Source organism: Mauremys mutica, chromosome 2, assembly GCF_020497125.1.
Source record: "Mauremys mutica isolate MM-2020 ecotype Southern chromosome 2, ASM2049712v1, whole genome shotgun sequence".
In the NCBI taxonomy this organism is placed as follows: domain Eukaryota; kingdom Metazoa; phylum Chordata; order Testudines; family Geoemydidae; genus Mauremys; species Mauremys mutica.
Genome location: NC_059073.1, coordinates 269,130,509 through 269,142,995, shown reverse-complemented (window position 1 = coordinate 269,142,995; position 12,487 = coordinate 269,130,509). Strand labels below are relative to the sequence as shown.

General features: G+C 42.2%; 1 long non-coding RNA gene across 1 annotated transcript in view; it reads right to left on the bottom strand.

Moving 5' to 3' along the window:
* Nucleotides 1-12,487, bottom strand: part of LOC123363630 — a 134,276-nt gene that overhangs the window by 101,785 nt on the left and 20,004 nt on the right. The window lies entirely within an intron of this gene.

The window sequence follows — 12,487 nt, the reverse complement described above, 5'->3', positions numbered from 1 at the left end:
TACCCACAGATGTTTTCAAAATAGAGATGGCTAATTTTGGATTTCTTGGTATTAGAGAATGAAGTGGTCTTTAAAAACAAAAACAAAGAACTGAATGTAGTGATTTTGAGAGGTGCTATATAGGCAGTCCTGGAAACTAAGGCCAAATTTTTCAAACTTGAGCACCTTATGTTAGGCTCCTAAACCCATATTTATGTCCACTTAATAACAGGCCTCATTTCCACAGGTGATGAGCTCCTACGATTGCCCTTGAAGTTAATGGAAGCTGCAGGTGCTCTTTGCCTTTAAAAAAATCAGGCCATTTATTTAGGGGGGGCTAATTAGAGATGACGGGAACTAACTCTAGGCACTCACATTTGAAAAGATTTTGTAGAGGTTTTAATTATTTTTAAAAATGTATTTTTTATAATTAAACTCTTTCTGTCCTTTGTCGCCCGACTGATTTAAATGCATCTATGACCCACAGTTCCCATGTCACAAATGGAGTCTGACACTCATCTTTACCTATTTCATTTTAATGCACAAGTTTTCAGCATGCTTTTGTGGGGCTCACCTCCTACATGGAAAGAAGGAAATGCCAGAGATACTTTTGCAGATCACAGCTGTACAGCTTTAAAACAGACATTTCATGGACAAAGTCATATTCTGCCCTCAGTTACCCCCATGCACTCCACTAACATCAGTGGAGCTAGATGTCCATGAATCAGAGGATAATTTGGCCGCCTACTGCTTGAGCTTTAATGCTAAAATGTTAGTTTTGGTCAGTTATTCTAGTGTTTTGGTAGCTTTTTAAAAAAAATCTCAGAGTTGATCCACAGGGCATTGTCATTATGTTGCTGTCTCACCTTTCAGTTGATAGACAGACTTCCTGCTGGAGAGACATAATTATTTAACCGGATCCACTCATCCTGCCACTGATTTGTTTTACTTTTGTTCTTGGCAACAAGCAGCAACTTCAGGTAATTGTTTCTTTTCTCATTTGGCTAATTCTTTCAAAACACTTTAGCAAATTAACCCATGTAGTTCACTTCTAGTAAACACAGGATCTCCTGAAAGGATTTACAAACCCAAAGTACCTCAGATTTTTCAGACAACCTTTGTTTTGCTTTGGTTTTGTCCTGTGCACACTTATAGAAAAGGCTTAGGAAACAAGCTGGATTTTGTAATTCCTCATCAGCCAGGAGTTGTAAGCAGATAAAGAGAGAATCAAAGTTGAGGGGTGTCTTTTGTACAAGACACAGATTAAGACAAACAATATTGTACCTCTGTCTCTGGACTACATAATAAAAGTAAAATATATCAGGCAATGACTTATTTTTACTACAACTGTCTCCTCGCATTAAAGGTTTCCTATTGGACACTGATCCATCTGGAAATTGTCTCCCATCTGACAGACTCCACTTTAGCTCTAACTGGGTTAGAGTTTAAACTATCTTTATTTAAACCACAGTATCACCTGTGCCGTGTGATTTCAATAGTATACCTTGGAGCCGTCTCCACAATACCACTAATTGAGTTTATACTAAGGTACACTACACGACATGCTATTGCTCAAGCAGAAGTTATGAGCTTGAGGCAGGAATCGTCAGGTAAAAACCTATGGCCTCTGTTATGCAGATCATCAGATTAGATGATCATAAGTGTATTCAACAAGAAAGAGTTCAAGGGATACCTTCCCTCAGTTAAGCAGGATTCAAAAACTACCCTATAAAGTGGCAGTAAAACAGCTTTAAAACTTTGTGAGACCCGTTAAGGGCCCAGTCTAAAATTCATTGTAATCAATGGACAGACTGCCATTGATTTCAATAGGTTTTGGATCAGGGTCTAAATTGTAGAGTGATAAATTAGCTAATAACTCTCATCACAAATACATGTTTTCAATGTTCTAACTGGAACTGAAACTTATTTTTTTCAATTATTTCTATGCTCCACATACAATATGGGTTGGGTTAACTACTTATGCTAAACAATCTGTTACCTTGCATTTAGTTGTGACACTCTGACTATCTTTCCCAGACCTGAAAAGAGCTCTGTGTAGCTAAAAGGCTTGTCTCACTCACCAACAGAAGCAGGTCTAATAAAAGATATTACCTCCCCACTTTGGCCCCATCTACACTGGCAAGTTCCTGTGCAGTAAAGCAGCTTTCTGCGCTATAACTCCCGAGGTGTCTCTCTATGTGTCTCTCTAAAGTTCCACACAGAGCTGGCTCAGGCTTTTTTGCCGTCCCAACTGGCAAAAAGCCACGATCGTCGGCACTTCAGCGGCAGCTCAACCACGCTGCTTCACTCCTTGGCGTCAATTCGGTGGCGGGTCCTTCACTCCCAGAGGGACTGAGGGACCCGCCGCCGAATTGCCACCAAAAACCCGGACGTGCCGCCTCTTCCCATTGGCCGCCCCAAGCACCTGCTTCGTTCGCTGGTGCCTGGGGCCAGCCATGGTTCCACATGAGAAATCTTTGTTACCCTTTAATAAGATGTGCCAATTGTATCTCTATAATACAATCAAGTCTGTAGGATATCATTACATACAACACAGCAGCCTTCCAAAGAAATAACTACATCTGTGTGAACACTGCAATAACTAACTATTTGTGATTATTCACGCAAATAAAAATTGCAGATATCCTTCTAAACTGTGATTCTTTTTATTCATTTTCTGCAATCATTTTTCATTTCTGCAAATATGTTCATGGAACTAAAAGTCACACAAAGTTTCATGCTGGAAGTGTTTGCACAACCATCTTGAATTTCCTTTGGTTTCCTGTGTATAGATAGTTCAGTCATCTTGAGAGAAAGAAGAAATAATACCATATGCTTTAGGCAGGTAATCACAGAATCATAGAACTGGAAGAGGCCTTGAGAGGTCATCTGGTCCAGTCCCCTGCATTCATGGCAGGACTAATTATCTAGACCATTCCTGACAGTGTTTGTCTAACCTGCTCTTAAAAATCTCCAATGATGGAGATTCCACAACCTCGGTAGGCAATTTATTCCAGTGCTTAACCACCCTGACAGTTAGGAAGTTTTTCCTAATGTCCAACCTAAACTGCCCTTGCTGCACTTTAAGCCCATTGCTTCTTGTCCTAGCCTCAGAGGTTAAGAAAAATAATTTTTCTTCCTCCTCCTTGTTTACATACTTTAAAACTGTTATCATGTCCCCTCTCAGTCTTCTCTTTTCCAGACTAAACAACCCCATTCTTTTCAATCTTCCCTCACAGGTCATGTTTTCTAGACCTTTAATCATTTTTGTTGCTCTCCTCTGGACTCTCTCCAATTTGTCCACATCCCTCCTGAAATGTGGTGCCCAGAACTGGACATAATACTCCAGCTGAGGCCTAATTGGAGTAGAGTAGAGCAGAAAAATTACTTCTCGTGTCTTACAACACTCCTGCTAATACAACCAGAATGATGTTTGCTTTTTTTGCAACAGCATTATACTATTGACTCATATTTAGCTTGTGGTCCGCTATGACTCCCAGATCCCCTTCCGCAGTACACCTTCCTAGGCAGTCATTTCTAATTTTGTATGTGTGCAACTGATTGCTCCTTCCTAAATGGAGTACTTTGCATTTGTCCTTATTGAATTTCATCTTATTTACTTCAGACCATTTCTCCACCTGGTCCAGATCATTTTGAATTTTAATCCTATTCTCCAAAGAACTTGCAACCCCTCCCACCTTGGTATCATCCACAAACTTTGTAAGTGTACTCTCTATGCCAGTATCTAAATCACTTCTGAAGATATTGACCAGGACCGATCCCTGCAGGACCCCACTCAATATGCCCTTCCACCTTGATTGTGAACCACTGATAATTACTCTCTGGGAATGGTTTTCCAACTAGTAATGCACTCACCTTATAGTAGCTCCATCTAAGGCGGCTACATTTCCTTAGTTAGTGTATGAGAAGGTCATGTGAGACAGTTCAAAAGCCTCACTAAAGTCAAAATAAACCACATCTATGGCTTCCTCCCTATCCACCAGGCTTGTTATCCTGTCAAAGAAAGCTATTAGGTTGATTTGACATGATTTGTTCTTGACAAATCCATGTTGACTGTTACTTATCATCTTATTATCTTCTAGATATCAGAGGGGTAGCCGTGTTAGTCTGGATCTGTAAAAGCAGCAAAGAGTCCTGTGGCACCTTATAGACTAACAGACGTATTGGAGCATGAGCTTTCGTGGGTGAATACCCACTTCGTCAGATGCATGTGTATCTTCTGCATGTTTGCAAATTGATTGCTTAATTATTTGCTCTATTATCTTTCTGGGTACAGCAGTTAAGCTGACTGGTCTGTAATTCCCTGGGTTGTCTTTATTTCCCTCTTTATTGATTGGCACTATATTTGCCCTTTTGCAGTCTTCTGGAATCTCTCCCGTTTCCCATGACTTCTCAAAGATAATCGCTAATGGCTCAGATATCTCCTCAGTTAGCTCCTTGAGTATTCTAAGATACATTTCATCAGGCCCTGGTGACTTGAAAACATCTAAATTGTTCAAGTAATTTTTAACTTGTTCTTTCCCTATTTTAGCCTCTTCTGATCATTTTCACAGGCATTCGCTCTGTTAGATGTCCAATTACCACCAACCTTCTTGGTGAAAACAGAAACAAATAAATTATTAAGCACCTCTGCCATTTCCACATTTTCTATTACTATTTCCTTCCCCCTTCTCCCCACTGAGTAACAGGCCTACCCTGTCCTTGGTCTTCTCTTGCTTCTAGTGTATTTGTAGAATGTTTTCTTGTTACCCTTTATGTCTCTGGCTAGTTTGATCTCATTTTGTGCCTTGGCCTTTCTAATTTTATCCCTATATACTTGTGTTATTTGTTTATATTCATCCTTTGTAATTTGACCTAGTTTCCACTTTTTGTAGGACTCTTTTTTTTATTTTTAAATCACTGAAGATCTCCTGGTTAAGCCAAGGTGGTCTCTTGCCATACTTCCTATCTTTCCTACGCAGTTGAATAGTTTCCTCTTGTGCTCTTAATAATGTCTCTTTGAAAAAACTGCCAACTGTCTTCAATTGTTTTTCCCCTTAGACTTGCTTCCCATGGGATCTTACCTACCAACTCCCTGAGTTTGCTAAAGTTTGCCTTCTTAAAATCCATTGTCTTTATTTTGCTGTTTATTTGCGGATAATCACATATCTAAAATGATGAATGGTTAGTAGCCAAAAACATAGCCAAAGAGAATACTTTCTGAACACCCACGGAGTGAAATATGTTGACATAAAAAGTGTTTGGACAATTTCAGATAACTAAATAGTTCATAAAAATCGGCATGTGTTTGCAGGCTATTTACGAACTGAATGAAATGGCATTGGTGACTATCGGAAGACAGGATACTGAGCTAGATGGACCATTGGTCTGACCCAGTATGGCCGTTCTCATGTGATAGTCTTGCACACTAGTACAGTGGCGATTTGTGAACTTGTTACTCTCTAAACAGGTCATCACCAGAGCTTGAAAAATGAACTGTTTAGCCACTGGGGAGAGTTTATGAGAAGTCATAGAAGTGCAGTGCTCATATTTCACCTTTATTATACCCTCCTCTTCTTGCCCCCACCTCAAATACTTCAAGTATCATACACAGTGACCTTGGATGAGACTACATTATCTACCATGCTGATAAATGCAGTAATTACTATCAGTGTTGTGCTTGCTAAAAGAAAATAGAAGCAATAGCCCCAGAATAGAAAGGGGAAAGGACAGACCTTCACATGTAGACCACAACTAATTGTTACTCTCATTTCTGGAGACTTAATAATTTTCAACATGTTTATCCAGAACCTAGAACAATGGGGCCCTGGCATACCTGGCTACACAATGTAAGTGTTAAATAATAAGAGGTTCACATTTTTCACAAATAAAAATGAGTTTGATGGCTTCACCCTAAAATATATCACAATATGTCCACTCCCGTTGAGTGGGTGTAATAGGGAACAACTGGCAACCTTTATTCAGAAAGGACTCAATCCTGCAGTGGGGTAGAAGAGGATGATAAGAGACAGAGGTGAGTTGTTGAAAAGTACATAGAACATGGTGTTTTGTGACTAGAGCTGGTCAAACAACGGGGGGAAATGTTCCACCAAAAAAGCGTTAATGTGTTTCTGTCAGACTTTGTCAAGAATTACTCACACAGCTCTCTACTTTGTTCCTTGTGGTCCAGTAATATGAAGTGTGGGAAGATGGGAGGAAGCACATCGTGTTAACAGGCTAGCAGGAACACTGTGGCCAACAGAGGCCAGGAGGCCTGGAGCCAATGGCTGAGGGAGACAGAACGTTTCACAGGAGCCTTCAGAGATAGATCAGTCAGTGACTGCTGCTGAGATCAGTTTCTTCTAAACATGATCAAATAAGCCCCAACCCCACAATAGCAGAGGAACAATTGCAAATCCTAAAAGCAATCACTGCATAGACCCTTTGCAGTCACTGGATTGTATTTAAGCAACTATTCTTAGCTCCCTGGTCGTGCCACACATACTCACCAGTGCTCTGTTCTGTGTGGACATAGAGGTTGCTCACATTGCTTAGCAATGTATATGTTTCTCTGAACTATGCTCAGGCTCTCTTCACAGACCCTGAGCAAACCCAGCATGAGGAGCAGCAGCACTTTGGCAAATCCAAGACAAAATATGCAGGATTGAAACACATCCAGGCTCCAGGCCAAGGCTGGTACATAGGTAACGCTGTGCAGGGGACCCTGTACAATAATGGCCTACACTCTCTAAGTAGTTCAACCCAGTGCCAATTGCCCCTTACTTTATAGAGCCACTAAAGTCACACAGGTTTTTTTTCCCCTTTTACCTTTTTGTCAGTATATTAAAAATGTGAACATGTGAGGTGAATAACTTTTGACTTCGACTCACAGATGCAGTGGGATCAATTTCCTAATTATGTATATATACAAAATCATTTTCCCCTCAGCAAGAAAACAAATTAATGAGCTGACCACAGCCATTATAACATCACCACCTCCCAGACACTTATTTATAATGAAGTCAGGACACCAGAACCAGAACGGTTTGCAGTAACAGTTTTCAAGGAAGTATAAACTTGAATTCCCTCCACTTTCAGTCTTCCTGCACTGTTAACAATTACTGTACTTCAAGCCAAAGCTGCCTGAAGGAGAAAAAAAGCTGAATTGCCAGCACAGAGGCTTAGAAAGCCAGTTAATAATTTAGTAGCAGCAAGCGATCAGGCTATTCCAGTATGAAATCCTCCCTCTCCCCACAGAAATATCTTCCTTGTGAGGGACTTTCTTCCGGATATTTCTGCTAGAGAGGAACGCAGATAGTTCTGTCTGTAAGCAAATGCAGATTCCAGACTCCAAGAATGAATCTGGAAACAGTGCAGGGTTTTTGGTTTTTTTGTTTTGTATTCCAAATTAATGGTGCTTACATTTTTCTTTAGGGATATGAAATCTTGTATGCAGTCCCTCTTTAAAAGGTCACTTTTCTGCTACACTGTAGCATTTTATTTATTGTCTCTTTCATTTGAAAATAATCTAGTTCTTGCACCTGTGAAAGTCCATCAAGTATGCTTGGTAAAACACGTAAAGAAAAAAAGTGTAATGAATCTCTTCAGAACCTACAATTTTAGGTTTAGATGGAGAGAGAGCAAGTGAGCAACTTGTGCACCCAAATCTTAACCGCACACTTTGTATTACTGTGCATTATTATTGCTTGCTGGTTATGCCTTAAATCACTCAGATCTACATAACTGCCAATAAATGTACGTACAATCAGGGCCGGCTCTGGCTTTTTTGCCGCCCCAAGCAAAAAAAAAGGGGGGGGGGCCACCGGAGTGGCAAAGCAGGGGAAAAAACAAAAACAAAACCACAGTGGGGCCAGAGCGGCAAAGCGGGGTGGGGTGGGGGACAAAAAAATGGCGGGGCTGGAATGGCAAAGGGGGAGGAGGGGAAACTGCAGCACAGCCGGAGCAGCAATGCAGGGGGAAAAAAAACAACCATAAAACACGGTGGGGCTGGAGCGGTAAAGGGGGGGGGGCGGGACAGGGAGCTGGAGCGGGAAAGCAGGTGAAGAAAAAAAAAAGAAAACACGGTGCAGCCAGAGCGGCAAAGCAGGGTGGGGGGGGGCAAAAAAACGGCGCAGCTGCAATGGCAAAGCAGGGAAGAAAAAAACCAAACCTGCAGCACAGCCGGAGCGGTGAAGCAGGGTGGGGGGGAAACAAAAAACCCTGCGCGGCTGGAGCGGCAAAGCAGGTGAAAAAAAACCAACCTGCGGCGGGGCTGGAGCGGCAAAGCGGGGGTGGGGGAACGGCAAAGCAGGGGAGAACAAAACAAAAAACCCTACAGGGCGGCCGGAGCCAGGGGACTCCCTGTGCTGCAGAGTATGCGCCCGCTCTAATGGGGGGAAGGGGAGGGAGAGAAGGGGGCAGCCAGGGCTTCAGGGGGGCGCTCATCACCTCCGTGCTGCTCCGGTCGGTGGGGAGGGAAGGACGCGGGCTGCCCTCCTCTGCCCCCTACAGGGCGGCCAGAGCAGAAAAAAAAAGCGTCAGTGCCGCCCTAGGATTGGGCGGAAGCCGCCCCCTAGAATCTGCTGCCCCAGAATCAGCTGGTGCCTGGAGCCGGCCCTGCGTACAATGGTATTATTCTATATTTCCCTGTAAGAAAGGGAATACAAAGCAGATTGAGTTTTGTCACTGTTTTCTACAGAGGACAACTATTACAATACATGCTTAACAATATATTTATTGAAAATTCCAAATGCACCTCTCCAGAGTTTAAGTCCATGTTCAAAAATAGTTATGTTAAAAATCAAAATAGACCAAAAGGAAAAATTAGACTCTGCCTTTTGACTAATCAATTCAGCAGCATCATTGCCAGCAGAATTTGGCCAGATGTGAGGTGAAACTCATATAAAATCATGATTTTAACCACTGATTCGCATCATTAAGAATATTACACCTTTCTCTTAATCTTACAAAGGCCCTAATTGCCACTGTATGGGCTATTGCCACATACAGGAGAGGAAACTGAACAGGTTTTAACGGACTGAGGTTCCTAGGAATTCTTCCAATGAGAGGTGGTTGGTCCCTTTTCATCTCTACTCCCTGAAGAAGCTTGAGGTTCTCCTCAAGCACCCATGGGACATAGCTTCTCTCTGCCACCTGGCCCTGACCTGTAGAAACACTGTCCTTACAGGTGCCATACCTCCAGGGACACCACCTAATGGAGATGCCTCAGACTGTATTCACTTTTGCTTGATGCCCCTGGGGGTCTGAAGAGAAGAATCCAGAGGTCCCCTGAACTTCAGTCTGCCATCTTCAGACCAGGGGTGGCTCTATGTATTTTGCTGCCCCAAGCACGGCAGTCAGGCGGCTTTCGGCGGCGCACCTGCGGGAGGTCCGCTGATAACGCGGATTCAGCAGCATGCCTGCGGGAGGTCCCACAGTCCCGTGCCTTCAGCGTACCCACCTCCGAATTGCTGCTGAAACCGCGGGACAGGCGGACCTCCCGCAGGCATGCCGCCGAAGGCTCCCTATCTGCCGCCCTCACGGCGACCGGCAGGCCACCCCACCACGGCTTGCTGCCCCAGTCACGCACTTCAAGCACTGTGCCTGGAGCCGCCCCTGCTCCAGACTCCTCCCTCCATTTCCACATCACTGGAACACCATGGGAAGAGCATGGAGCAATGTGGTGGCAAAGGATCACACTTGGTATCAGAGACATAACTATTCATATAACCAATACATTGAAATACACATTTACTACCCTCCACCTTCAAACTACACAAATACAGCAGCCTTGCAAACCACCATCATGAGCAGGGCTGGCTCCAGGCACCAGCGCAGCAAGCAGGTGCCTGGAGCAGCCAATGGAAAGGGGCGGCACATCCGGCTCTTCGGCGGCAATTAGGCAGCGGGTCCCTCAGTGTCCTCTCGGAGGGAAGGACCTGCCACCGAATTGCTGATGAATGAAGCGGCGGCACCGGTGGAGCTGCCGCCGAAGTGCCACCAATCGCGGCTTTTTTTTTTTTCTTTTTCTTTTTTGCTGCTTGGGGCGGCAAAAACGCTGGAGCCAGCCCTGATCATGAGTCTCGTCAACTCAGTCAAGTCATATATTCTTTTTCAAAGTATATACAAAGGATTCACTGAGGGCAAGTCTACACTGCAGTGCTACATAGGCTCAGCTGCACCAATGCAACTGCACTGCTGTAGCACGTCTGGTGAAGACGCACTATGCCGACAGGAGAGCGCTTTCCTGTTGGCATAACTACCTTGGTGAGAAGCGGCAGCCATGTTGGCGGGACAGTGTCTCCCACCAACATAGCGCCTGTGTGGACAGCACAAAACTTGAATCACTCAGGGAGCAGGTGGACTTTTTCACACTCCTGAGTGATCTAAGTTAGATCAACTTGGGCTGTAGTATAGACCTGCCCTGAGAGGAATATGGAGAGTTGGCTGCAGTGATAGGGCTGCAGAGTCAAGATGGTTTAGGAAATATTAACCATGAATTTTTGGATTTCTAAAGATAGTTTTTGAACAAATTATATTCAATTAAGGGTCTTTTCCCAAAGTAACAGAATCTTTTGACTCTAAAAGGTGATCCACAAAAGGAGGGAAAATGGATGTATTGCTACTTTATTCTATACACAGAAGACCTACAGCGTTTTTTTTTTTAATAAAAAAAGGAGGATTTTTTTTTGGTGCGGGGTGGGGAGAGAGGGGTTGTTTGTTTTTAAACACATTCAGAATTCAAGTCTTTTCTACACCACAACATTCTATAGTGACTGGAACACTTCAGAAAGTAGAATATAAGAGGCAAGAGACTGAAAAAGAGAACAACTGAAGAGATTTTTATTCAGATTATCTAAAGCTCTTTGACCAAGATTTTCAAAGTTGACCAGTGATCTTGACTGCCAAACTTGAGTTACCGTAAGGAGGACTGATTTCCAAAAGGTACTGAGCACCTTGCCTCTAAAAATCAGGCCTCTATAAGGCATATCTAGTTGGGAACCTAGAAATCACTAGTAATCACCTATTGAACTCCAGTGACAGAAGAAATCTTGGTTGAAATACAATAGTTGTTAAAGGTTCAAAACTGACACCAATTCAATTAAGATGTAACAGCTCACAATAAGTATCCCTGAGATCGTCCAGAGGTCCTTGATCAAAATTAAGGAAGACTAAAATTGACATTTCTGATATTTCTGTAGGGTTAAAAAAACAAAAAACCTTTTCGGGCCTCTTTCTACAGCATAAAGAAGTAAAAAAACTACAGTTTAAAAAATTCCTTTGCAGGTCACATTTTACTCAATATTAATGAAGTTTTTTCCTGCAATTTACTATCAGTTTAATTTACTATATTAACATTGCTACAAATAAATTACATTATTTTACAATAGCATTTTTGCAGAAACAACAGGATTATTTGTGCTACTAGGGTTTCCAACAGTCCCTTATTACAAGAGACGTCCCTTATTTCCTCATCTCTGTACAACAAGATTGGGAGTTGTTGAGTGCTGCAAAAAGCAGCAAGAAATACTCCTGGGGAATGTAGGTGAGTACTGCTTATTATTATTTTGCTATTATTTGTTTATTGATTATGATGATAATAATTAATAATAATATCACGAGGAGGTGTGGGGCTGGGGTGCTAAGAAAACAGTCCCTTATTTTTGAAATACAGTGCTGGCAACCCTACAGAAGTCAACAGGTCTGATAGTCATTTACACTAGAGCCCCTCTACAGCAATGAAAATCAGGCCCAGCCGGACTACTCACATGAATAAAAATCAGCAAATGCATAAATCTTTGCACGCTAAGTATCTTACACATGTAGCATCGTATTTACTACAGGTCAAGTATCACAATATTTATTATAGGCCCATGAAATATGTACTGTAGTGCACACTAGCTATTGCTATAGTTTATATAGCAGTTTTTACCATCACTATGGTTTCTGACTTCACTGGGAATTGAGGGAACTCAGCAATTTACCAGGCAAATACAGCCCCTTAAAGCAGTGATTCTCAGCCAGGGGCATGTGTACCTCTGGGGGTACTCAAAGGTCTTCCAGGGGGTACATCAACTCATCTAGATATTTGCCTAGTTTTACAACAGGCTACGTAAAAAGCACTAGCAAAGTCAGTACAAACTAAAATTTCATACAAACAATGATTTGTTTATACTGCTCTATGTACTATATACTGAAATGTAAGTATAATATTTATATTCCAATTGATTTATCTTATAATTATATGGTAAAAAAGAGAAATTAAGCAATTTTTCAGTAAAAGTGCGCTGTGACACATTTGTATTTTTATGTCTGATTTTGTAAGCAAGTAGTTTTTAAGTGAGGTGAAGCTTGGGGTATGCAAAACAAATCAAACTCCTGAAAGGGGTACAGTAGTCTGAAAAGGTTGATAGCCACTTCCTTATAGGATCAGTCCCCTAAACAATGATACTACATATGTTGTTTGACACAGGTTGTTCACACTATAGCTCCATTACACAATGTGAAG